The sequence below is a fragment of the Oryctolagus cuniculus genome, chromosome 3, assembly GCF_964237555.1.
Source record: "Oryctolagus cuniculus chromosome 3, mOryCun1.1, whole genome shotgun sequence".
In the NCBI taxonomy this organism is placed as follows: Eukaryota; Metazoa; Chordata; class Mammalia; order Lagomorpha; family Leporidae; genus Oryctolagus; species Oryctolagus cuniculus.
This window is the reverse complement of record NC_091434.1, coordinates 4,933,139-4,959,027: the sequence shown is the minus strand read 5'-3', so window position 1 is coordinate 4,959,027 and position 25,889 is coordinate 4,933,139. Positions and strand designations below refer to the sequence as shown.

The following is a 25,889-nucleotide window of genomic DNA, read 5'->3' as shown; positions in this document are numbered from 1 at the left end:
CTGCCATGAGAGAGGTGTTGATCAGACACAGAAGGTTCTAGAAAGCCTTCAGCTGGATGCATGAAAAGGCATCGGCCAACCCTTGGTGGCCGTCAGGTGTGTCGGTAAGGACGGGGGAGGCCGCCCAGCTCAGCCCTGCAGCAGCGCGCATCTCTGTGCCCGGACGTGGTGGGAGATGACCGTGACTCTTGAGCCCAGGCCTGGACATTAACTCCTTTTTTTTTTTTGACAGGCAGAGTGGACAGTGAGACAGAGGGACAGAGAGAAAGGTCTTCCTTTGCTGTTGGTGTACCCTCCAATGACCGCCGTGGCTGGCGCACTGCGCTGATCCGATCGCAGGAGCCAGGTACTTATCCTGGCCTCCCATGCGGGTGCAGGGCCCAAGCGGTTGGGCCATCCTCCACTGCACTCCCTGGCCACAGCAGAGAGCTGGCCTGGAATAGGGGCAACTGGGACAGAATCCGGCACCCCGACCGGGACTAGAACCCGGTGTGCCGGCGCCGCAAGGCGGAGGATTAGGCTAGTGAGCCGCGGCGCCGGCCTACATTAAGTCCTGCTCGCAGAGAGAGGCACCTAGGAGGAAGGACTGCTGGCCCGGGCTCTTCTCTCTCCCTCTCCCTTGGCCTCCCCTCCACACGGCTGACACAAGGAGGCATAGGGGAGGGGAGTGGTGGTCCTGGCTCGTGACACTGAGCTCGGTCCCAGAGGTGGAGGCCGAGGGTGGGGCACGTATTCTGCTCAGGTCTCCCTCTCTGCACCCTGGCTGCGTGCCCAGCTCCTCTCCCTCCTCGGCTTTCCTAAGCTCCCTCCGTCCTCTCCTCCTTTTGTGGCTGAGGTTAGAAGTTCATGGGCGAGTCCCCCTGGCCCTTGGGTGGCCTGTGATGGACAGCCAGGACCGACCGTGTGTCAGCCTCAGGAGTAAACAGTTTCCCGCTCATGCATCAGGGCCGAGGTTGGCGGAAGGGGCCCAAGCCTTCTCAGCTTGGGGACTACACTGGGGCTTTGTGGGTGGGATGGGAGCCTCCAGCCAGCACCACTCTGTCCCCTGAGACTGTCCGTCTCTTGGAGACCCTACAGGAAGGGATGACAGGGTGAAATCGGAATCCGGGTCTTTCTGGGTCCACTGGCCCAGTATCGCCTCACAGTCTCATCTCCGGCTCCACACGCGGCAACCCAGCTCCCCTACTCCAGGGCACAACATCCATGGCCATCGGTAGCCAGAGCAGAGACAACGCCGGACCCACTCGCCCCACCTGCTCTCTAAGCAGGGGTCGGGAGGTCCTGTTCTGAGGCCAGGATGGGAAGCATGTTCTGGAAACGCTCAGACACTGTCATCGACAGTCACGTGCAATAGCGGAGCTCACCGCATCGAGGTCAAAACAGGCTCCAGCCAAAGCCAGAGATCCTGTCTGCAAAGCTCCAAGTGCTTTCTGGGCTGCTGAGCTCATCATGCAAATTGCTACATTGTTTCTGTTCATTCATCACCAGGCTCCGCGTTACTCATGAAGACAAAAAGCCAGGCACAACAAAATGAATCAAAACCAACAGGATCGCTGGGAAGCACATCAAACGTGGCACAGCGCTCAGGGCAGGATCCACCACCCACGTAGCAGGGAGGGCGACCGGGAACCACCCCCAGGGGTCCCCCAGGAGACCAAACAGCCCCAGAGTGACACCCAGTAATTCAGTACAACACGGCCCGCGCCCAGGTCTCCGTGTGCCCCACACGCTGGAGAATGCCAGGGAAAGCCTGGGGCTGAGGTGCCAGACAGCGCACCACTCAGGAGAGGAGGGCTGGGGTCCCCTCCCAGCCCCTGCCAGCACTGGCCACCTGTCCATCCCAGGGCCAGACCGGAGGGAGCCATTTTCCTGTCCATCTTCCCTCTGCAATCAAGAACGCCCGCAACCAGGGTGACTTCCATGATTCCAGGCGGTTCAGGACAGGACACGCGCCTGCCTGGAGCTGGAATAGCTCCTGGACAACGAGGCAGAGATCGGCTTCCTTCAGTCTCTCACGGTAGGATGGTCGTGCGCCTCCATCAGTGCACAAAGCACGCGGAAGTGACAGCTATTACATTCCTGATAAAGTCTTGACAGGCGTCCTTGCAGGTGGAAAAAGAAAAATGAACAGGAAGCCCGCCTGCCAATGCCCAGATCTAAGAGGAATGCACTACAGCTCTGTCTCCTTCGGGGACAAAGGGGAGACGCGGAGCCAAGCAGGCAGGCATCTGGGTGACTTGGAAGGTTCCATCTCTCGCCGTCGCCATGGCTCCAGTGGCCAGCGCTTTCTAACTTGTGTCTGCTCACCTGTGAGGTGGAACCCCGGGTGGAAGCTGGGGGCGGGGAGGCCCAAGGGTCACTGAAGGCAGGGGCCGTGTTTTCCTGAGCTGTGTGCTGTGTTTCCAACCTGAGCCAGGTACCGCACACCTGGCTCCCGCGGGACAGGCGCAGACTGTGCAGCCAGCGGAAGGAGCTGGGGTGCCCACTGCCCAGAAGGCACCGTGCACTCTCACAGGCAGAAGCTCACCGCTCCAAACAAGTGCCAGCAAGATGCCCCAGGCTGCCTCACCTAGGGGCTTGCTCCCAGAGGGAACGCCAGCCCCCAACCTCCAATGTTCCACCCTTGTCTGCTCCTGCGCTGAGGCCCCGGATTCTCAGCGCTGAGCAAGCACTTCGCTGGCCGGGGGTGCAGGAGCCCTGCAGGGTGGGTCCTTCCATGTCTTGCACCTGCATTTGATTCCAGAGCTGTGAGAGGAGCCTGGGCGTGCCTCGCCCAGCCTCTGTTTCACATGGAAATGACTTGGAGTGGCAGAGAAAGGACCGTCTGAGTCCTGGCTGAGGCCCTGTTAGAACCCGGAGTGTTGGCGCAGAGTCCGGGGTCCAGGCCGCCTCTCTCTGCACCTGGCGAGTTGGGGATGTGTTTCCGGAGAGGCAGAGCCTCACAGGGGCAAAGAGGTTGATCAGGTGCCACCTACACAATAGGGAGCCCTTGTTGAGAAGGATGGCTTTGTAGAAGCAAATGTCAGCGACAGACACTCTGAGGGAGGAAGGGCCCGGGCTCAAGCACCGAGCCTCATCTGTCGGTGGTGTGCAGCCCGTGTGAGCACCCGGGAACCGCGGGAGCTCCAGGCTGACGGCTTTCGGACTCCAAAGAAAAGGCGGATAAGCAGTTCTTCAACCACAGAGCTGCAGTCTGGGAGCGGCCCCTAGAGAAAGGACCCCGTGGACTTGCGCTGCTCCCCACTGGGGATGGTTAGGCCACACGTGCTAGGGCCCTCTGGGGCATCCCCCAGGTGCTGTGCCCCAGAGCCCGGGGAAGGAGGAGGATGCTTCTGCAGCTATGGCCGCCTCGTAGCGCTGGGTGGCTCATCAGAGACACTAGGAAATAACCAGGGTGTCCTTGACGCTGTCTGTAATGACACGTGACCCTGTGCACCAGTGCCTTCTGGGAAAACCCTGTGCCCACTCTTCACCCAGTCCTAACTGAACCACAGTCCAGTTGGGACAGAGCTGTCTAAGCACCTTGGCCTTGGGCCTGTCAGGCAGTGAAGTGGACCAACAGAGACTCCCGGGACATTTTAGAAGTGGCTACAGGGGACCAGGTTGTAATGTTTCTAAAGTTCTGGATCTTTCCACTTCCATCCCACTGAGATTGTCCTCTGAAGAATTCTTAACCTGGGGCTGGTGCTGTGGTATAGCAGGTAAAGCAGCCACCTGCAAGTTCAAGTCCCACCTGCTCCACTTCTGAACCAGCTCCCTGATGCACCTGGGAAAGCAGAAGAAGATGGCCCAAGTCCTTGGGCCCCTGCACCCATGTGGGAGACCCCAAGGAAGCTACAGGTTCCTGGTTTCAGATCTGTGCAGCTCCGGCTGTTGCAGCCAATTGAGGAGTGAACCAGTGGATGGAAGACCTCGGTGTGACTGATTTGTGTACCACACTGGGTCCTGTGAGCTGCAGTAGGGTGAATCATGTAGGAAGCTCCTCCGGGACTCAGTGCGCATTTAGGTGACAAAGCTGAGGCCTGGTGCTTTGCTCCCCGTAGGGACAGAACCTGCAACCAGGCTTGAAGACCTACAGCCCAGCATGCCTTCCCTGTCGTTAATTTCTGAATTATTAGATCTTTCCTGAAAAATCAGTGACATCTCATCTTCCTTGTGCTTGCAAGGAATCTTGCGGAAGACCTTTGAGTAGGTCCCAACAGTGGCTTATTGTCATGTCAGCCCCTCCATGAGCCCCTTAGTGTGGGTGAGACCTGAGACTGGCTTCTAGACAATAGACGACGGCCAAGGTGATCAGAGGTGACGGGAAGTCGCTCTAGGACTGTGTCACGTGACGTCCCTCGGAGCACACTGCCGTGAGTCTCTGGTGGTCTTGAAGAAGCTGAGCTGCTGCTGTGGGGGCGACACGTGCCGAGAGCAGCCCCAGCCAACAGGACCTCGGGGACCTGAAAATCCTTGAGTCACAAGCGACCGAGCTCTGCCAACAGCCACAGGAGGCAGGAGAGAATGAGTTGGGAGCACCTGGCTGCAGCCCTGGGGGACTCTGGGGGCAGAGGACCCAGCCACACTGTGCCCAGACCCCGCACCCAGAACACGGCGGGGAATGAACCGCACAGTCGATTCTTGTTCACAGTCCTGTGTCCGATGAAGTCACCACGAGGACTGAATTAGTGGACACGGGACGGCCGCAGGGACGGAGACACAGGTTGGTCCATTACAGCCTCTGGTCACGGCATCCTCCTCTGCCGATCAATACATGACCTTGTTTACGCGCGTTTCCGTTTAAAAACCCTGTATCGAACGCACACTGGTGATTCATTAACAGTGAACGCGTGGCCGGCAGCCCTGCCAGCCGTGCCAGATGCGCTGATCTAACACAGCGATTTCTCCTCTAAGGCACCACGGAGCCTTCTTGTGCTTACGAACGACGCCAAAGGCTTGGGGGCGGCACTGAAGCATCACCCCAGGGCTCCAAGTGTCCAGCAGAGTCCCCAGAGGCAGGGAACGAGACGGCAGCGTCACCTTGTCCCAGCCCAGCTGGGAACGTGCACACGCGTGGCTCCAATTTTTTGCTGATCTGAGCATTTTCACTAATGACCATGAAAACACTGCAAACGTGAAGTTTGGGGTGACCAATTGATTTTAGCTGGAAGGTAACGAATGAGGAGGGGGTGTGTGTCCTGGGCTGTGGTGCTGTGGCGTATCAGGTAAAGCTGCTGCCTGCAGCACCAGCCCCCAAATGGGTGCCTGCTCAAGTCCAGGCTGCTCCACTTTGGATCCGGCTCCTTGCTAAGGCATCTGGGAAAACAGAGGAGGGTGGCCCAAGTGCTTGGGCCCCTGCACCCACGTGAGAGAACTGGAAGAAGCTCCTGGCTCCTGGCTTCCGCCTGGCCCAGCTCTGGATATTGAGGCCATTTAGGGAGTGAACCAATGGATGAAAGATCAATCTCTGGGGCTGGCACAGTGGCATAGTGGGTAAAGCCACTGCCTGCAGTGCCCGCATCCCATGTGGGCACCAGTTCGAGTCCTGGCTGCTCCACTTCTGATCCAGCTCTCTGCTATGGCCTGGAAAAGCAGTGGAAGATGGCCCAAGTCCTTGGGCCCCTGCACCCACCTGGGAGACCTGGAGAAGCTCCTGGCTCCTGGCTTCAGATTGGCATAGCTCCAGTCACTGCAGCCAACTGGGGAGTGAATCAGTGGATGGAAGACCTGTCTGTCTGTCTGTCTCTCTCTGTGTATGTGTGTGCACATGTAACTCTGACTTTCAAATAGATAAATAAATCAAAAACATTATAAAAAAGAAAATTCAGTGTCTGGTGCACCTGCTTTTTTGCATACCGGACACCCTTTGTCATCCATAACGCCCTGAAGGTGACTTATGCTCTGCACAGGTGGGGAATCCCATTCAGTAGACACTGCTGCCCCCAGCGTCGCCGTTCTGTTGCCTGGATGCTTCAGGCGCATTCCAAGAACCTGGCGTTGGGCGAGTACAGGGAGTGCGCAGGCTTGGCCACATTGGTGAAGACGCAGCCTCTGCCACATCGGATTGTTCCCTCTGTATTCTCATTCTTCACTTATCAGCCGGCTCACGCCTGATCCGTAGCCTACAAGCATGCTTTCCTGTCTTTGGTTGGGTCCCACTTCCTTGCCCTGGTGGATCATAGAATTCCAAGAGCTCACTCGCTCATCGCGACTCAGCCATGCCGCAGCCTGGGTGAGTGGGGCAGAAAGCCAGCACAGCCCTCTGCTGCTGCCGTTACCAAGGTCATGGCCCTGCTGTGGGGCTCCCCAGCCCCAGGCTCTCCGGCTGCCCCTGTACCCCCTTTGCTCCTCACCCTGTGTTTGCACTGAAGCAGGGCCTGTCCTCTGCCTGAGTCTCCCGGTGCACACGCACCTGTCTGTTGGACACGAATCCGCATGGCCAGAAGGACCCCATCACGGTCTGCAGGCCTGGAGCCCAGGGACCCCAGACCGCTGCCGTCGGCATAGGCTCGGCACTTGCTCCAGTGACTGCTGGCTGGCTGGCCCCCATGTACAAAGCTGAGGCTTCTCCCGAGTAGGACCAAGAGGGTGGGCTTCCAGCAGTTTCCACTCTCAGCCCAGCCTTGTCTCCCAGACCCCCGTCTAACTCCCCATATATAAGGGCACCTCCAACCATTACTGGAAATGGAATTAAAACGACTTCACTTGGATGCAAAAAATTGGAATGAAAGCAATTTTTTATAATATGTGAAAAATGCATATTCTAGGAAACCGTGCCTGGATTGCAGTGTTGTCTGCGCACCAAAATAAACTCGGGCTTTTAGTTCTCCCTCCCAGGAAGCTGTTGAAAAGCCTCCTGCGAGCCCCCCCCCCCCCCCCCACCGCTACAGGCGTGGAGCTCGAACTGCCTCATCCAGCCCTCAGCTGACCTCCGCAAAACCAAGAATCCCTCCACTCAAAATATCGGGACAGAGCGGGTTGGCGTGAGCCCCCGACTCCACCACCCCGGCGGCACCACTGAGACCCAGGGCTTAGACTGAGGAGGGGAGCAAGGTCACCTTCGGGAAAATGTTTGTCCGCACAGCGAGCAACGCCTCCCGCCCCAGGGGCCCACAGTGCCTGAGCTGCTTCTCCACGTTGCTGGTCAGGGCCGGTCCGTGGCCTGGACACAGCCACACAGGCAGGGGAGCACTTGCCGCATCTCCACGCACCGCATCCCCACCTGGGCTGAGCATGCAGACCCGCAGTGTCTCCAGAGAGCAGGGAAGCCCAGCAAGGCGGCCGTTTCGCAGCCTGTAGGTTTCTGCAGAGCAAACACCGCTTTCCAGTGCAGGGTTTCGTCTCGGCGGTGACTGCTCAGTTTCCTTTGTCCTTGCCGTGTGCAGATCACCGAGCGGCGAGGTGCTCCAGTGCCGAGTGGAGGAGGTGCTCCAGTGCCGAGTAGGGGAGGTCCTCCAGTGTGGAGCGGGCGAGGTGCTCCAGTGCCTAGTGGGGGAGGTCCTCCAGTGTGGAGCAGGCGAGGTGCTCCAGTGCCGAGCGGGGGAGGTGCTCCAGTGCCGAGCGGGGGAGGTCCTCCAGTGTGGAGCAGGCGAGGTGCTCCAGTGCCGAGCGGGGGAGGTGCTCCAGTGCGGAGCGGGCGAGGTGCTCCAGTGTGGAGTGGGTGAGGTGCTCCAGTGCCAAGTGGGGGAGGTGCTCCAGTGCCGAGTGGGGGAGGTGCTCCAGTGCTGTTTACAGAAAGCTTGAAGAGCTGAATGTGGAGAAGGAGGCCTACTACACACAGAACATTCTAGAGCTTGTCAGCTTTGGCCTCAACACTGAAGATGCTGTAATAAACGTTTAGCACAATTCTGCTTCAGGCCTCAGCAGATGGTGACCGGGAGACCTGCTCTTTCGCAGTGTGCAACTGCAGCAACTTTTACAACCAGAAGGGAAGCAGAGAATACAAGCAGACGGAGCCCCTTGGCATGAGCAATGTAACCGTGCAAGTCTCCAGGGCAAATGCACACACCGGTGGTGCTCATTTGCATAACTCATATGCGTCAGCTGCTCGCACTCCACCGGGCCTCCTGCTGGCCAGCCCTGCCCCTCTGCATGCTCTGACATTACTCTCGCTTGACTTCTTTATCCCAGACGTCTCCTCCGCGGCTGCATTCCAAACTGATACCAGGAGCTGTCACGTGCGCTGTCTTAACCATCACCGGCACTGCTCGCGAAAATCAGGAGGGATGAAGCAGCATCCGGAGTTCCTAGGACTCGTGTTTGCAGTTTTCCTTCCTCTATAAAGCACGTGTGACATCTCACTACCATCAGGGAAGGACATGCGGTTTTTAAAAAGCAAGGGGTGGGGGCCAGCACTGTGGCGTAACAGGTAAAGCCGCCGCCTACAGTGCTGGCATCCCATGTGGGCGCTGGTTCAAGTCCCGGCTGCTCCACTTCCAATCCAGCTCTCTGCTATGGCCTGGGAAAGCAGTAGAAGATGGCCCAAGTGCTTGGGCCCTGCACCCGTGTGGGAGACCTAAAAGAAGCTCCTGGCTCCTGGCTTCAAATCAGCTCAACTGTGGCCATTGTAGCCATTTGGGGAGTGAACCAGCAAATGGAAGACCTCTCTCTCTGCCTCTCCCTCTCTCTGTCTGTAGCTCTGCCTCTCGAATAAATAAATAAATCTTAAAGTAGTGATGGTGGCATTGATTATGGTGGTGAAGTAGATGGTAGTGGTGGTGGTAATAATGTTGTAGTTGATGATGGTAGTCTTGGAGGTGGTGATGATTATGGGGGTGGTAGTGGCCATGATGAGGGTGGTAATGGTGGTGGTAGTGATGGTGCAGATAGTGTGGTGGTGGTATTTGTGGGACTGCTGATAACAGTAGTGATTGTAATCACAGTGATGGTGGTGGTGATAATGTTGTTGATATTGGAGGTGGTGGTACTATGGATAATGGGGGCGTAGTGATGGTGGAGGTGGAGGTGGAGGTGGTAGAGGTGGAGGTGGAGGTGGAGGTGGTGGAGGTGGAGGTGGAGGTGGAGGTTGTGTTGGAGGTGCATAAACTGGAGGTTCATCTCCTGGCCTTAAGCGTTTCAGAAGAAAGATCTGATGTAAGTTAATTTTTGTTTCTTTGTAAGTAATCCACTCCCCTGCCTTCTCAAATCTTTATCCAGAGGAGTGTCCATCATTCACAGCCTTCACTGAATCCCTTGTGTCTGCACACGGGTGGTTGCCCAGATCATGGCCAGTCACTTGTCCTCCCCTACCTCAGCCACACTGAGAACTCGAGGTGGGGTGGAGGCAAGACGGTGTGCTGCTGTGGCAGCAAGGTGGCTTGGGGAGGTGACACAGTGGTGTGGTGACACGGTGGTGTGGTGACAGTGCAGCATGCTGGTGTGATAACATGGTGGTGGTACAGTGGTATGGTAGACAGTGTGGCATGGTGGCATGGTGGAGTGGTTACATGGTGGTGTGGTGGCCTGGTATTGTACCATGGCGATGTAACATGGTGGTGTGGTGACACAGTGGTGTGGTGGCATGGTGGAGTGGTTACATGGTGGTGTGGTGACATGGTGGCATGGTGGCCTGGTAGTGTGGTGTTGCAGAAAGAGCTGATGCAAGATTGATGGTAGTGTGGTGACACAGTGGTGTGGTGACATTGTGGCACTCTGGTAATTTACCACGGTGATGTGGTGACATGGTAACAGTGTTTCATGGTGGCATGGTGGAGTGGTTACATGGTGGTGTGGTGGCCTGGTAGTGTACCATGGTGATGTGACACGGTGGTGTGGTTACACAGTGGCATGGTGACAGTGTGGCATGCTGGTGTGATAACATGGTGGTGGTACAGTGGTGTGGTGGACAGTGTGGCATGGTGGCATGGTGGAGTGGTTACATGGTGATGTGGTGACATGGTGGCATCCTGACACCCGGGGGATGAGGGCGCCTTGGACAGAGGAGCAGAGCGAGGACCTTGCATCCCAGGGAGCGCAAGGCAGGAGAGCGCACGGGGCAGCGCAGGCCAGTGTGGCAGCAACAGGAGGGCTGGACATGAGGCCTGCGCATCATGATGGCCCGGGGGAGGGGACTGGGCACAGCCCCACCTTGCAGAAATTCATCTGCTGGATGAATGAATGAACCTGTAAAGATGACCACGCCACCCTGAACAATTCCACCTAAACTGTTAAATAAAACAAGGGTAATATATCAATCTAGGTCCATAACACAAAACAAAATTAACAAAGACTAGGAAATTATTGAGCGCCCAGGAAAAGATAAGGCGTAATTAATGAGTTTAAGTCTTACATTAAAAAAAAAGAACCAAAGTAATTGCTTCATTCTTAGATAACCAGAGAAATATACATTTAAATAGAGATTTGAAGAATTCAAAGTACTCACCGGTGTGATTTTTTTAAATGCCACAGCACCGCAAGGTGAGACTCTGGCTGGGACACGTTGGCTCTGACGACGAGCACTGGAAGTTTAAATCCTGCTATCTCGCAGCGAAGCCCTGTGATAGGAGGCAGAATGCAGCCGTAGGACACAAGAGATAGCGGGGAGGAAGGTGGTGTCACAGCGTGAAGCGAGGATGAGCAGAGACAGGCAGGCTCCCACGCACATGGGCGGACCAGGGCTGCAGGAGGGGGCAGCGATAACCCGCAGCCCAAGGAGGCTTGAAGGGCAGGACGATTGCTGCCGGCCACGAGAGGCACGGACTCTGACAGTGGCCATTCCCCTGTGTGCTGATCAGCGTGCGTGAGCCTTCATAAATCCACATGCTAACCGCTGAGAAGAAATGATCACTCATACAATGGTGGGGAGGGGGACGCATCAGTCACTGGATCCTGCCTGGCCTGTGGGGCTCTCCCCAGACCCCTGGGGGTTGACGCGCCAGGCAAGCATGGATTCTCTGCTTCTCTGCAGGCAACAGGGGGCGTCTCAGTGGGCCGAGGACGCGGTGCGGCCAGGCAGGCTCGGGCGGGTTCCTCACTCTGCCTCAGTTCCTGCTTCTGCCAGGTAACGATAACAACGCTAGGCTCTGACACACACAGTGCACCTGCAAGCAGAGAGGGCTTCCTGCTGCTCCCTCTGGGAGCCCAGCCGAGCCCGGCGCACCCTGCAGACTCTGTTTGCAAAGCTGAATCCCACGTTTCTAAACCCTTTGGACAGGAAACCCGAGTCGAGAGGACATTTGAATTGGCTCATGCAAAACACAATATTTGCTCGAGGTTAGCTGCTGCATTATGAATTTCCAACCTCCCATAAATCAAAACTGTGAAAATGGACAAAGGCCGAACTTCCTGCGCCAGGACCAAAATAGAAGCCGGCTGTGTCTCTTAAACAATTCCGATTATGTTTCCATAACCAAATCACGCTGCGATGAATGGCTGAGATATTGGCATTAGGTCCTGGAGTATAATGCAAAATAAATGAAAACAGTCCATCTTCTGGGCGCCGGTGCTGTACTTCCGCTTCTGTCTGCAAAGAGACGCGAAGGCCAGGCCCTGCCGTGCCCGGGGCGGGACCCTGCTTCTCTGTTCCCATTGCTTTCCCCTCAGCTGCTGTCCCCCCAGGACTGACTGATTAATGGGAAGCTCCAGGGGACCCGTTAGGCTGAGGAGCAGCGACACCTTAAAAGGTGCATGAGACGGAGTCTTGTTCCCGCAGGGACAATATTTGAACGAAACGACACTTTCAGGAGTTTGACAAATCTATTTTCAGCAACTCCTGTGAGATACAAATTTAGAAGAATGTGGTAATAACTGGGAGATTTTTGCTTCTTTTTGAAAAAGATTTATTCTACTTATTTGAAAGAGCATCAGAGAGAGAGGGGGAGAGACAGAGACAGAGACAGAGGTCTTCCACCCCCTGGTTCACTGCCCAAATGCCCACAGTGGCCCCGGGCTGAGCCAGGCAGAAGCCAGGAGCCTGGAACTGTGTTCTGGCCGCTCATGTGGGTGGCAGGGACCCGAGTACTTGGACTGTGACAAGGCCACTTCCATCCCCGCTTCTGGCCTGGGCCCTGCCCCTGCTGGCCCCTCTGGCCCCTCTGGCCATCACCATCAGTGCAGAGACTGGCCTGGCGGACGGAGCATATTAAGGCCCCTGGCTCACGCCCCGGGGGCATTCCGGCCTCCTGCAGGTCTGCACCCAGTAACCACTGACTCTTGTTCCGTCTCCTTGACTGAGCGAGCCTGGTCTCCCGCTGCCGTCTCTGGTCTCTGACCGCGTCCCTGCCTGATGCTGGGGCAGCGCAGGACGCATGCGTGTTCTCCCGGCCCCGGTGCCACAGTAGCGCTTCCGAGCGCACCGGCTCCCTTTTAGGCAAGCTGCATTTGGAGATCACAGTTGGGGTTCGCAGGGTGCTCATTAAAACCAACTCGGTCACTGTTCCTAGGCCTTCTTATAAAACGGAGAACTTGTTAAAAATTAAGACAAACTCATCTTGCCTCCTGCTGCTAACCTCCAAAGCACAGTCAGGGTGCAGGCTTCCTACTCAAATGCATTAATTCTCCTTCTGTGTCTCGTTCTCCCACACTGAAAATTCTCGCTCTCAATGGCACCAGCATGGTCACCCAGGGCCTCCCATCAAGCCCCTCCCCCAGCAGTCTCAGGGTCAGAGGGCCCGCGCGACCACCAGAGAAGAATTCCAGCAACGCCGGGGGTCCTGAGCAGGGTCTGTTTCTCTGACAGCTTCTCCCAGAGGGAATATAATTCTCAAGCTACTGTGCAACCAGCCAGGAAGCTCCTCTCCCTGGGGTGACAACCGCCAATGCTGCATCCCACTCTCATTGCTATGAATGGTTTTCCTTGGGATTTTGGCTACAACTGGCTACGGTGTTTACATGGTTCCAAAGTCAAATAACGGACTTGACCCAAAGCCTTTGCGCTTCTCCACTGCCTCCTCCTCCCTAGCCAAGCCCTGCTCTTCCTCTAGAGCGGGGGTGGGGAATGTCAGCCCAGTGGGTGAAATCTCAGGGTCCCGTGCCCTGCTACGCCAGCGACACAGTCTCATTGTTAGACTGATGCTCTGTACAGCCTGCAAATGATGTCATCAATATGCAAATGACCCTTGCTGGAGGAAAGATCCCCCCACACCCCTCCTTGCTGTAGAGGTAGTCATGTGCTCAATTTCAGATTTTAAAAGTCTTGCACGGTTTTCACACGCACACTCACTCTGTTTCTCAGGTCTGGGAAAGTGTATTGTACACCTTGCTCTCCTCTTCTTTCAAAATTTATTTTTAATTTATTTATTTGAAAGGCAGAGTTACAGAGAGAGAGAGAGAAAGAGGGAGAGACAGAGAGAGGGGGAGGATTTTCCATCCCTCTCCAAATGGCCACAATGGCAGGGGCTGGGCCAGGCCAAAACCAGGAGCCTGGAACTCCATTCCAGTCTCCCAAGTGGGTATCAGGAGCTCAAGCACTTGGGCCGTCTTCCACTGCTTTCCCAGGTGCATTAGCAGGGAGCTGGATGGGAAGTGGAGCAGCTGGGGCTCGAACCGGCACCCCTATGGGATGGTGGCACTGGAGGCCGTGGCTTTACCTGTTATGCCTCCCCCCACCCCAATCCCCCCTCTCCTCCTTGCCCCGTCGCCCCTAACCCTGCTCCCTTACAGCCCAGGGACGCCCTCCCCGCCACTCCGAGGGGCGCTCTGTTACGGGGCTGCACCGTTCGCTCACCCAGCTGCCTGTGTTCCTCCAGGCTTCAGTTACGACAAGCAAGGTTGCAACTCATAGTCTCATCCACCTGTGCTTTATGTTTTTGCTAGCAATAGATTTATGCTTTTAAATTCTTTGTTCATGTATTTACTTAGGTGAGAAGTGGAGAGTTGGGGAGGGTGAGATACAGAGAGAGAGGAGCCAGGAGCCCAAAACTCAGTCTGGTTCTCCCACACGGGTGGCAGGGACTGAACTGCCTGAACCATCACCTGCCGTCTCCTACGGGGAGCATTAGCAAGAGGTGGAGTCAGGAACAGAACCAGGGCTGGACCCCGGGCCCCCTGACAGGAGACACTGGCATCTGAACCAGCACCTGCCACCCCGGAGCCTGCTGCTTTCCTGAGCTCAGCCACAGGCCAGGGCTGCTCTGATCTCCAAGTCTGTGTCCCCGCCCCCAGGGTGTTAGGAGGTGGGGCCTTGGCCCTGACTGGGTCACAGGGCGGAGTCCTCATGAGTGTGATTAGCAAAAGGGAGCTCAAACACAGCCAGGAAAGGAATCGCACACAGCCCACGCCGAGGGAGCACGGTGACCAGGCAGAAGGGGGCAGGATCGTGGTGGCCACGGCGCATTCCAGGACACCAGGACATGGCAAAGGCAGGTGACGGTCCCCAGGGCCTTGGCACTCACGCCTCAATCACCTCCCTGCAGCACCAGCCCCTGGCCAGCTCCTGAGGGCCCCTGACGGCTGTGGCCAGGCAGAGGTGTGGGTGGCCGGGTGCGTGAGCCACGGAGTGTCTGAGCCACACAGCAGCTGGGACCCTGTCCCCATCTGCCCCCAACGCCGCTGCCTCCTTGGGGTTGGAGCACCTACCTTGGCCCACACCTTACGTTCCTTTGGGTGATTAAAAGTAATTACCGTGGGCGAGAGACGCCTCAGCCGCTGTGCTCCCAGGCCCCACCCAAGGGTTTCTCTGGCTCCCACCCACGCAGACCAGAGAAGGGGACCCTGCTGGGGAGGAGGGAAGCAAGGAGAGAGAGCGGCCCTTTGACCCACTTCACCTGCTTCCTAGTTAAAGGGACCAGGGTAGGGCGGGCGCCTGCAACGGGGGATATGCGTGGATTCGACACTGACTGTTACCCCCAGAACAGAGCAGAGCCTGGTGCTCACCGTGTGCTGAACGTGGTCAGATGATGACAAATGTGCCCAGTTTCATGACTGCTGCAACATAGCCGGGGCTGGTCCTGGGGCTCACGTGTCTGGAGGTTTATGGTGCCAAGCACTGGCACTGGCGTGGCTCTAGTGAGGGCCTCCTGCATGGAACACCTGTGGGTGGAAGAGGTTCCGTCTCTAAACAAGACGATGGAGAACAACTGGGGGGCCACTCTCCCGGGAGCATAGGATCCCAGGAGAGCTGCATGAACCCCCTCCCGAGGGCAGCTCCCCAACAGCTAAGTACCTCCCCCAGGCCCCTATCTTAAAGGATCCATTGCCACCCTGGGAACCCAGCTCCCAGCACATGGACCCTCAGGAGCTGCATCAAACCACATCCAAGCCACAGTCGATAATCAATTATTCTGTTAGAGTAACACATTGCCAAATCACACCGTGTCCAATAACACTTGACCAATGCTCGGTGTCTTAGTCCAGCTGCGTCACGGTAACAAAATCCCATAGCCAGGGCAACCTGGGCCCCCGTCCACACTCTGCCTGGCACAGTTTTCAGTGAACTGATGGCCCAAGGAAGGGAGGGAGGGAGGGAGGGAGGGAGGAAGCCCGATGTGGCGGGGAGGAGGGGGAGCCCAGCTGCCGAGGAGGACGGTGGCAGACGGGAGCGTGCGTGCAGGTTGTCTTGTGAGATCTTAAGACCCGGCACGGGAAGTCCCGAAGGAGAGGTGAGCTGTGTCCGGAACCCTCTCCATGTGGGCTCTGGGGACAGCTAGGTCCTTGAGGCTGTCTGCAAGTGGGCACCTTGTGGCAGAGGAGGGCAGAGTGCCCCTAGAAGGAGGGAGGAAGGGGGGAGGGGAGGAGAGGCTGGGGCAGCAGGGGAGACCCCAACTATGCCAGGGCAGAGGGGTGCACAGAGCAGGCCCTTGGGGACGGCGAGCTGCACCATGTGATGTAAGCCCCCTTCAGAAAAGTCTCCTTGGGGCCAGCAGCGTGGCTCACTTAGTTAATCCTCTGCCTGCGGCGCCAGCATCCCACATGGGCACCGGATTCTGTCCCGGTTGCTCCTCTTCCAGTCCAGCTCTTTGCTGTGGCCCGGGAGGGCAGTGGAGGATGGCCCAAGTCCTTGGGCCCTGCACCCTCACGGGAGACCTGGAAGAAGCTCCTGGCTCCTGGCTTCAGATCACCGCAGCGCTGGCCATAGCGGCCATTTGGGGGATGAACCAATGGAAGGAAGAGCTTTCTGTCTCTCTCACTGTCTATAACTCCACCTGTCAAATAAATATATAAACAAATAAATAAGTAAAAGTCTCCTCTACTCACTGGGGAATGGCCCTGGGGCCTCAGCTTGGCACGGGACAGAGATCCTGGAGAGCTGCACACGCATCAGCCCCTCCCCCCAGATGGGCACGGCCTTCCGAGAAGATGAGCAATACTCCCAGGCTCTGCGCCTGGGGTGGGCACGTCTTTGGGGGCCCCTCGTCCTGCCTACTGTGCCCGCATGCTGACGGCAGGCCACTACTCCTTGGGAGACTGCGAAGCAAGCTCATGGCCGGGCTGGCTCATCCGACCAGCTGTGCAAGACAGCACTGGTGACCCTCAGAGGGAAGGCGGGTCCACGCCCGAGGAGACTTCCCCTCGTGGGAAGCAACAGAACGGCAGATTCCACCAGAAGATGGAGTTCAAAAAGCAGAGAGAAAAGCAGCCAGGCTTCCCTTGGGATGTGGCTCTCGTTCTTCTCTGAGACTTATGGGGGCCCCCCGGGAATCACAAAAGCCCTCCTAAGAGAAAAGGGGAGGGAAGGGAAGAACCAGAGAGATTCGCAGGTGTCACATTGCTGCCCTGGATGCAGACGGAGCCCAGCCCGGAGCAGGAGTGACCTCCTTGAGACCCAGGGCCCTCTGGGAGGCAGGGCGGGCAGAGCCGGTGTGGACAGCCGGGGTGCCCTGGGGGCTGGGGCCAGCGCTCCACACGAGCAGCGTCCGTGTGCAGAACTGGAGTGGACAGTCACCGAGGCCAGGGAGCGGCCAGGCACACTGGGATTCAGCATCCTGTCCAGGTCCACTCAGGCGCCCTCCCCGAGGGTCACTCTCCTGTGTTGCCACAGCAAATCCCACAGCACCCGTGGCAAAGAATGGCGTGCGTTTGCTTCCTTCTGGGTCCAGCAATGAGAAGTTAAGATGCGTTGGCCACGCCTCCTGCCTCCTGGCTTTTCCAGCCTCTGAGTCCTTCTTGCTCTGAACTGGGAACGCCCATGGGCCCTTTACCAAGACGCTGCATTGTCCTGTGGTTCAGACTGGGACACACGCATCCTCCTTGGAAACTTCAAAAACACGAACGCACACAAGGAAGATGCAAGGCGTGGGTAAGCCTCCATACGCAGGTGATCGTGACAGACCAGCATAACTTAGACATACTATTGCTGTATTGATTTCTTTATCTAAAACTATCTGACATGGCCCTGGCCGTTCTATATCCATAGATAAATACACACATACTGTCACATCACAGCGGGGTTTGCAATTTTATTGTTATATTTCATTCTGGGTGATTTTCATCTGCATGTCTCCATACGCGGCTATGCTTATATTTTTCTAACGAAATGGATGAAAAGGACCTCAGCCTAGAAAGAGAGGGAGACAGTCATGTTTTCCACGTCAGGGCGTCTCCTTCCACTTTCCCTTCTAAGCAGGTGCCCCCGGGCTCATCCAGGGGCTGCAGTCCGGCTCCCCTTCTCCCTGGTGGGTTCTGGGTGTCCCCGGGGTCCTCAGATGTCAGAAGGCCCGGCTCCCTCCCCTGGCCACTCCTCAGCCCCCCGGCCACCGCCATCTGACTGGACAGCGAGCCCCTCACCAAGGAGCCCCCAACACAGCCCGATGCTCCACAGACAGAAGGACCCCGTGGTGTCTTTATGCTTTTGCCCTTGGCACGGTTCGGTTTCGTCCCCAATCCCTTTACCTGTCTTTCTCTTGCTTTGCCTGCCTTTGTCATTATCTGTCTCTTAAAAAAAGAGCCCCACACATCTTAGCCTGCACCCTCCTCCCCAGAACCCCTCCTCCCGGCCTCGCTGATGGCTCAGGTACACGGACACTGAGAGGGGTGTCCAGGGTGGCCAAGGGTGGGGGCGTCAGGAGCCCCATCACTGGTCTCGCTCTCTCTTTTTAAATAATTTCATTTTCAATCTACAAATAAAAATTGTGCATTTTTATGGCAATGTTTTGATCTGTGTCTACATGTATCTATTTATGACAGGATGGTTTTATCAAGCTAACTAACACAGCTGTCCCATACACTCAGGGCTTTTGTGGTGTGAACATTTAAAGCCTCTGTCTTAGCAGGATTCAAAGGCACAGTGTGCTGTTGTTCACCGACGTCCCCAGGCTGTGCAGCAGCCCTGGGCCAACCTCTCCCCACGCCCGTCCCCGCCCCCAGCCGCTGATAGCCGCCATTCTGCCCTCTTCCTCCATGAACAGTTCGCAGAGTCCAAGTCCCAAGTCCCAGTGGCTCCCTGCAGCACTTGTCCCTCCATGCCTGGCCAATTGGCTCAGCACTGCGTCCTGCAGGCCACCCTATGTAGTCCTGCACGGCGCGTTTGCGCAGTCGTAATCCTGCAGTCAGCGCCACCGTGTGCTGCTTGCTGCCCCGTGTTAGCGAGGGATGAGTTGTGAGTGTGTCCACGTGTGAAACTGGGGGAGACGTGTCCAGTTCACTGCGTGTGTTCTACACCACAGTTTATTTCTCCGTAAAGATTTTTCCATTTTAAATAGTGCTGTCAGGAATGTGTTTCCATATCCGTCTGTGTTATTTGCCTTGGAGTAAAATTCCTGGGTCAGAGCGCACTTAGCTTCTTAGCCATCACCCTGCCGTGGACTAAAAGGCTAAAGCACGGCGGGGAGGTGCCCAGGCGAGCCAGCACCATTTTCCTTAGGCCTGTGAGGGCTGTTATGGATACAGCAAGTGGATGGCTGTCTACTGAGCCATCTATTTTCACATAAAGTCCATGGAACATGGAATTCAAAGATGAGTTTATTTTGGTGCAAAAAATGTTAGAAGCATGAATAATTAATTATTTCACAACATGTATTTTCCATGAGCTGTTGAAGGACGGTCATGTGTGTGTGTGTGTGTGTGTGTGTGTGTATCTTAGAAGTATTTTTGTTAGAAACAGGGGCCACACCTTTAGCCTGTAGCTCCTCCCCCTTCTCCCCAGAGACTGCTCTCATGCGTGATGGGAACTGTGGTTAGTGGAGGTGGCGCCCAGTGATGCTGATCCACCTGCCAGGCCACCTGGTGGCTCGCTGCTCACCGTCTTTCTGTCACCCACTGAACCACAGGCTTCAGCCCAAGGTCATGGCCATCCACTCGCTAGCAATGGCACAACTCTTGTTGCCAGCTCTCGGGGGAGGAATGCCCGTTCCTTGCGGGCATTCAGGAAAAGCTGTGTCCACAACACACACTGCAGACTGGACAGCGTTCAGGGCACTGTGGATTCTTCTCACAGCTGCGGCTCCGTGAGGCGGTTACCCTCATTGTGTGATCCCTGAACTTGGGAGCCCTCCCTGTCATTCGCACCAGGGCCTCAATGCAGCTCTTATCTCCCCTTCAAGAATATCACATAGTACCAAGATTATCCATAGTACCAAGAGATGCCTGAGCTGGCAACATTAGAATTGCGAATGCATGAAATCAGACGACGAAAGGATTCGTTTGTTTTGTGCAATAAACACTCATTGATCACCAAGGCTGGGGGAACCAAAGGACACGGTTGAGAAAGCTCAGTCGGTCCGGCTGCTCCAGACCCTGGGACACTTTGTCGGCGACACCCTGGTCCTCAGCATGAAGACCAGTGCTATCTCTCTCTCTGTATCTCACGGTGGCGAGACCCGGCTTGTTCCCCAGTGGCTATTGAACCCTGACTTCCACCCAGAATGGCTGTCTCTTCTCTGGCAAGTGCTGGGATCTGCCAGCCCTGCCCATCTCCTCCTGCGTGGAGTCTTTCCCCAGGCCCCAGGCAGACGAAGTCGCCGGCTCCTCGACACTCCCGCCGTGCCGTGTGCCTGCCTCTGTGTGGGTCTTGCTACGTCAGTGCTCGCAGGCTGTAATTTCGCGTGCATTCGGGCAGTTTCCCTCCAGACGTGAGCTAATTGAGAACCGGGACAGGCAGCATCCACGTCTAAGTGCCTGGAGAGCAGAAGAGCCAATAAATGAGTGGAAACCGGCTGTGTACAGGAAACTCCTCCTGAGCCATGTCCCTAGAAGACGAGCTTTGGTGAAACTTTGTATTCGCAGCAAAACTGATACACACTGGCATTTCTCTCTTTTTGTTTTGTTTCTTTTAATTTTTTTTTTTAAATTTTAGCTTCCACATGTAAGGGAGAACATAGTTTGCCCAACTTTGTTTTAAATCTTGGTCAAACACATGGTGAAGAATTACACACTACTGTAGTTTTTTCGTTCTGTGAGTATTTCACGCTTTCCACGAATGAAGTTGGACGATTGTGGTTTACAAGCCCCGCCCATTTTCCTGTCCAACTAGGATGTCACTTCTTGGTTGGTGGATTCCTGATTTAGTGGAGCACGAAGCCTTTCGCACTGTGAATTATAAATATGCAATCTCAAAAAAAAAATTAAGACAGTGAGCTTTGAGTAGTTTTTCCAACAGAATCCTTTTTTTTTTTTTTTAAGGATTTATTTATTTATTTGAGAGGCAGAGTTATAGACAGACAGGGAGAGAGAGAGAAAGAGAGAGAGAGAGAGAGAGGTCTTCCATCTGCTGGTTCCCTCACCAAGTGGCTGCAATGGCCAGAGCTGTGCCAATCTGAAGCCAGGAGCCAGGAGCTTCTTCCAGGTCTCCCATGTGGGTGCAGGGGCCCAAGGACTTGGGCCATCTTCTACTGCTTACCCAGGCCACAGCAGAGAGCTGGATCAGAAAAGAAGAATCTGGGACTCGAGCTGGTGCCCCATGGGATGCCGGCACTGCAGGCAGAGGCTTAGCCCACCATGCCAGAGCGCCGGCCCTATCTGATCGACTCTTTCCTGCCCCCAGCCCTGCCTAGGGAACAGTGGGCTCTGCGTATGGACAGCAGGATGCAGATGCATAACCTGTGTCCACGCAACTGAGAAAGGCCCTTGTCCTGCCACAGGCTCGGGTCTGAAACCCAGACTCATTGCCCACGCCTGCTGACGGATCGGAGCCAGAGAGAGTTCTAGAAAGCATGAGAACAGGTCACTTTCACAGCTGCGTAAAAGCAGACCATGATTGCACGTCACCCACACAGTGCCTGCGCCGTCTACCCCTGGGGATCGGGCTGACCTCAGCAGCAGCTGCGGCTCCACCGCCCGTGGCCGAGCCCCCAGGACCATTCCCACTGCCCCACTCACTTCCTCGTCCCCGTGGCCCTGTGGGCTGCACACGTGGACGCCGAGACAATGACTTCCACCTCCTTGCAAGCTGCCATGGGAAATCCACCCATGCCTGACCAAGGGGTGCAGTTTCTGCTAAGTCTCACTAAAGATTGTGTTTGTCAAATAGATAGCTGCATCACACACCACCCAGAGGGAGACGCACCCACCCAGAGAGACGCACCCACCCAGAGAGATGCACCCACCCAGAGAGATGCACCCACCCAGAGAGACGCACCCACCCAGAGGGAGATGCACCCACCCAGAGAGACGCACCCACCCAGAGCGAGACGCATCGCCGCGCTTGTCCTGAGACGGCTTCCTTCTCCCCTTCCTCTCTTCTCCTTTCTTTCAGGTCGCTCGGTTCTGGCTCATTGCATCCTCCGAACTCATTCTCTTGAAGACAATGGTTCCTACCTGCAGTCCGTAAACCCACGGAATTCCCCCAGACACAGGAAGCCCAGCCTCCCTGGGTGAGGGCGGAAGGGGAGAAGTCACGAGAGGACAATAAGTGACGACGGCTCGGGGAAAGGCACAACGCTGATGACTTAGACCAAGCGTCCTCTAGGAAGTAGACTTGCTCCCGTGAGCGTGGGCGAGCTGCCTGCAACGTGTGTGCTGAGAGAGAGAGGGGCCAGGCCCCTCTGCAGACAGGATTTCATCTCAGGTCAGCCAAAAGGAGCTTCGGCAGAGAGGCCATTACCACATTTTAGAACACAATAAAAGAGCTTAATAAGGTGTCCAGCTACAAAATAAATCTACAAAAATCAATAGCTTTGTTTTACACTGATAATAACCCAGCAGAAAATATAATGGGAAGAAAAGGCCGCTCCAAAATCATAGCAATAAATATGAAACACCCAGCACGGTTCTCACAAGGCTTGTTGACGTCCCGGGTGAACACTTGAAAATTTACTCACGGCCGGAGGACAGCTCGTGTCCCTTAAAGGGAGTGATTGGTCGTGCGCCTTCCTCTCTCCCTGCCGTATTTCTCATGTCCCTCGTCCTAATTGCTCTGGCGTCCGCATTCCCCCACATCCTGTAACCCCAGTGATGGCAAAGGCTGGCGTGCATCGTCAGCTATGTCCTCATACATACCAAGTCAGGGTACACAGCAGGTGCTCAGTCAGTATTAGCTGGATTAATGAGTGAAGACGGAGGGGACCACAAGTCTCCGTAGTTCGGAAACAACCTCTAGAATCCAAAATTGATCACTGGCCTACAAAACCAACCACAGAGGTTCTGAGACCCTGGGAATTTAGTCCTCCCGACGTAATATTCCTGGAGCCCCAACCACGACTGCACATCTCGACACACGGAGGCACAGTTCCCGGCCTTCCAAGACAAGATCTCCTCCTGGGAGGCAGTCACAGCCCCTTAGCCCCTTCCGACTTTCCTTCGCAGTGCTGGGGGTCAGTGAGCTTTGCCGAACTGCTCCAGAGACCTGCCTGGAGAAGGGTGATGCCACCAGGGCTTCCAGCATCAAGGGCACTGGCGATGGAATGGGAGGAAACACTGGCTGTTTGACTGTGAACCTGACCTGATGGCTGCAGCCCTTCTGCCCCCCTCGGAGGGTGGACTTCAAAGAGCATCGTCCACACAGCTATGGAAGCCGGGGCTCTACCCCCCTGCTGCCTCTGGACACCCACACGGAGGGGAGGAGGGGACAAGTTGATAAGCAGGGGACTTCCATGAGGCTTTGCCTGCCCAGAGAGGCCCAGACACAGCTGGGGGTCGGGCGGGGTGGGGAGAGAGCCCCAAGTACGTGAAAAGCATTTGCTGTGAGACAGGAGCAGAGGAAAAAGCCAGTGAGCAAACAAGACGGCAGGCACGGGCGCCCAAGCCGCTGAGAATCGCCAGGGAGCCCGCGCCCCACTCAGCCGGGCGCGAGGAGGTGATGTGTCCGCGAGGAGAGGCAGCTGGGTTCCAGGTGCTGCCCCATGCAGAGGACGGGCAGCAGCTGCGGAGGGAAAGGCTTTGGGTTTTGTCAACAGCAAACCCAGAGCAGAGCAAACACAAGAGGACTGCGGGGCGGGCTAGAGTGACAGTGGGTTATGGACGCAACTTGCAAGGCAGTTCTGAGAGAGCGGACCTGACCCCAGCTCCCTGTGGGCGGAGCCTCCCCCTTCCCCCCTACCCCCACCCTGCCCTGCACACAGACAGGACAGCCGGCGCTGGGAGTGCTGGAGCCTGAAGCGTTCACAAGCCGGAGCTTGTCCCCGTGCTACTGAGCGGGGAGCCAGAGTGGAAATACAGCAGGCGAGGACTGATGGAAAGACTGTGGGTGCTGGGATAACAAAGACCTGAGGGTGGGGGGCGCAGCGTGACCTCCGAAGCTCGGATGGAGCGGCAGAGAGAAAGACACAGCTCAGCTCGGCATCGAGCGAGGCTGCTGCCCGCCGGAGGAGTGTCACGGGACAGTGGCTTTCTGTGGACACTGTGAGCTCCTCCCGCACCTGGGTGCTGGAAGGCAGAGGAGCCCAGAGCCCGGTGCCCAGGGCTGGAGGGAGGCCTGGGGTGCAGGGTCCACGCTGGAGTGCCTGAGGGGTTCCCATGGGCCCCTGATCCAGGTGTCCCCGCGTGAACGCTGGCCCCGAGCGCCTGTGGGAGAGGAAGTTCCTTGGTCCCAGGAGGCAGCCCACCAAGGCCAGCTGGCTGCCATGGCCTGCAGTGACCGACCAGGGGCCAGGAACAGGGACCACGGAGTCTCTGACCTCAGAAAGCAATCGTCTTTTTTTGTTGTTTTAAAGATTTATTTATTTATTTGAAAGAAGTACAGAGAGAGAGCGCATGCTTCCATCTGCTGGTTCATTTCCCAAGTGGCCAGAGCTGGGCCAGCAGAAGCCAGGAGCCAGGAGCCAGGAGCTTCTCCCAGGTCTCCCTGCTGGGTCTCACGAAATGCTCCAAACATCGAGCTTCAGGGTGACACTGGCTCTCAAATGATACAAAGCCCGGAGGAACTGGGCAGCTAAATAGGGTTTGGAAGTTCCAAAGAGCAGAGTGAGTATGATGATTAGAACACTGACATGTACAATTTTCTGGACCCTTGGATACAATAACAGAGGGAAAACGGGGTTTACGCTGCTAAGCATTGCTTAGACAGGTGTAAAAGGAATATTGACTTAATATTTACTGCTCACAGCATGAGACAGTCTACTGCAAACCCTCTCCTCTGGGGCTCTTACAGCAGGACCGAGTTAAAAGATTCCAGAAGCAAAGATATGAACAGCGTAATCGGCTATTACCGCCACTCCTGTTCCACTTAAAGTGACATGTTTATTTCTATTTGCAGTGAAAGCAAGGAGCTGAAAACCTCTCAAGCATCGAACAGCTGAGATTGGAGCGGGTTTGATTAATTAAGCGAGTGAAGGCTTCAGGAAAACGCTGCACCATTTGGCTAAAGGACGCGCGCCGCTCAGGAGAGGCCGAGACGGTCGCCGAGAAAAATGCCATTTGCCTGCCCAGAGCGCGTTGGTGGGGGGCAGATGGAGCCCGACTCGCATTTGTCATCGGCAGGAGGTGAGTTTCCCCCGGAACACAGATGTCCACGGAATCCAAGGCAGCGCCAGTGCCGAGTTCCCCACCCAGAGGGAGGATGGTCTTCACTACCTGGGCCTCATGGCTTTGGACGGAATGCAGCCGATTCCACCGCCCGGCACAGGGCCCGCGCCTCACTGAACTCACAGTGCAGCCAAGCTACGATTTTGCAAAGAACAAAAAGCCACTGTCAGTAACTTCCGGGAGGAAGGAAACGCGTCAGCTCTGAACCTGGAGAACAGAGCGAGGCCAGCAGCAGGTGCACCGCTTTCAGGAGCTCTCCCCTGGCCCCACCCCTCCCTCTCTCCTGCACGCAGGAGCTCCCCCCACCCCCAGCTTAGCCTCTCCCTCTGGCCAATGGGCCCTGGGGTCTATCACAACCACAGAGCACTCTATCCCACACCTTCCTACCTCTCGAGCAGACGAGACACAGCCTTCTCCCCAGTTTGTTAAAGTCGCGGGGAACGACTCTCATTGGGTGAGAGAAGTGACCAGCCTGGAGCTGGACTGTCCCCGGGGCCAGGTGCACAGGGCAGCCTCACTGGCTGCTCCATCAGAACCACAAAGAAGTCCTCCACAGGCAGGTGCAAGCTTCCAAGAACTCCAAACACGGCTCCCCTGCGCGGGAGAAACCCCCAGTCCACCATCCTCCCTGGGGCACAGACCCCAAAGGCCCAGGAGCCGAGGCCTGCAGTGGCCCCCAGAACTGGACTGTCCAGGAAGGCAGCCAACAGCCAGCCACGTGGGGCTCCTGAGCCCTGGAAGCCCACGTGCCGCGTGCGGCAGTGTGAATGCATCTGGATGCTGAAGACGCACTGAAAAGTGCACGTGACCTCACTAACAATGGTTCATACATTCATACGTGATGAAATGGTAGCACTTTGGAGACAGAGGTTAAATAAAACATACTATTCAGCTCATTTTGCTGTTTCTACTTGTTTAGTGTGGTGATCAGAACATCGAAACTTACACATGTGACTTCTAATTTTTTAAAAAAGAATTTATTTATTTATTTGAAAGGCAGAGTTACAGAGAGGCAGAGGCAGAGAGAGAGAGAGAGAGAGAGAGAGAGAAAGAGGTCTTTCATCCTCTGGTTCATTCTCCAAGTGGCCTCAATGGCTGGAACTGGGCTGACCTGAAGCCAGGAGCCAGGAGCTTCT

General features: G+C 56.2%; 1 long non-coding RNA gene across 1 annotated transcript; it reads right to left on the bottom strand.

Moving 5' to 3' along the window:
• Positions 1 to 10,249: 10,249 nt before the first annotated feature.
• LOC138849146 (uncharacterized) lies at positions 10,250 to 24,989 on the bottom strand. The gene is made up of 3 exons (XR_011387549.1): positions 24,650 to 24,989; positions 14,794 to 14,949; positions 10,250 to 10,475 (listed from the first exon to the last, which is right to left on the bottom strand). It is a non-coding gene; the product is annotated as an uncharacterized lncRNA (long non-coding RNA).
• Positions 24,990 to 25,889: the final 900 nt, after the last annotated feature.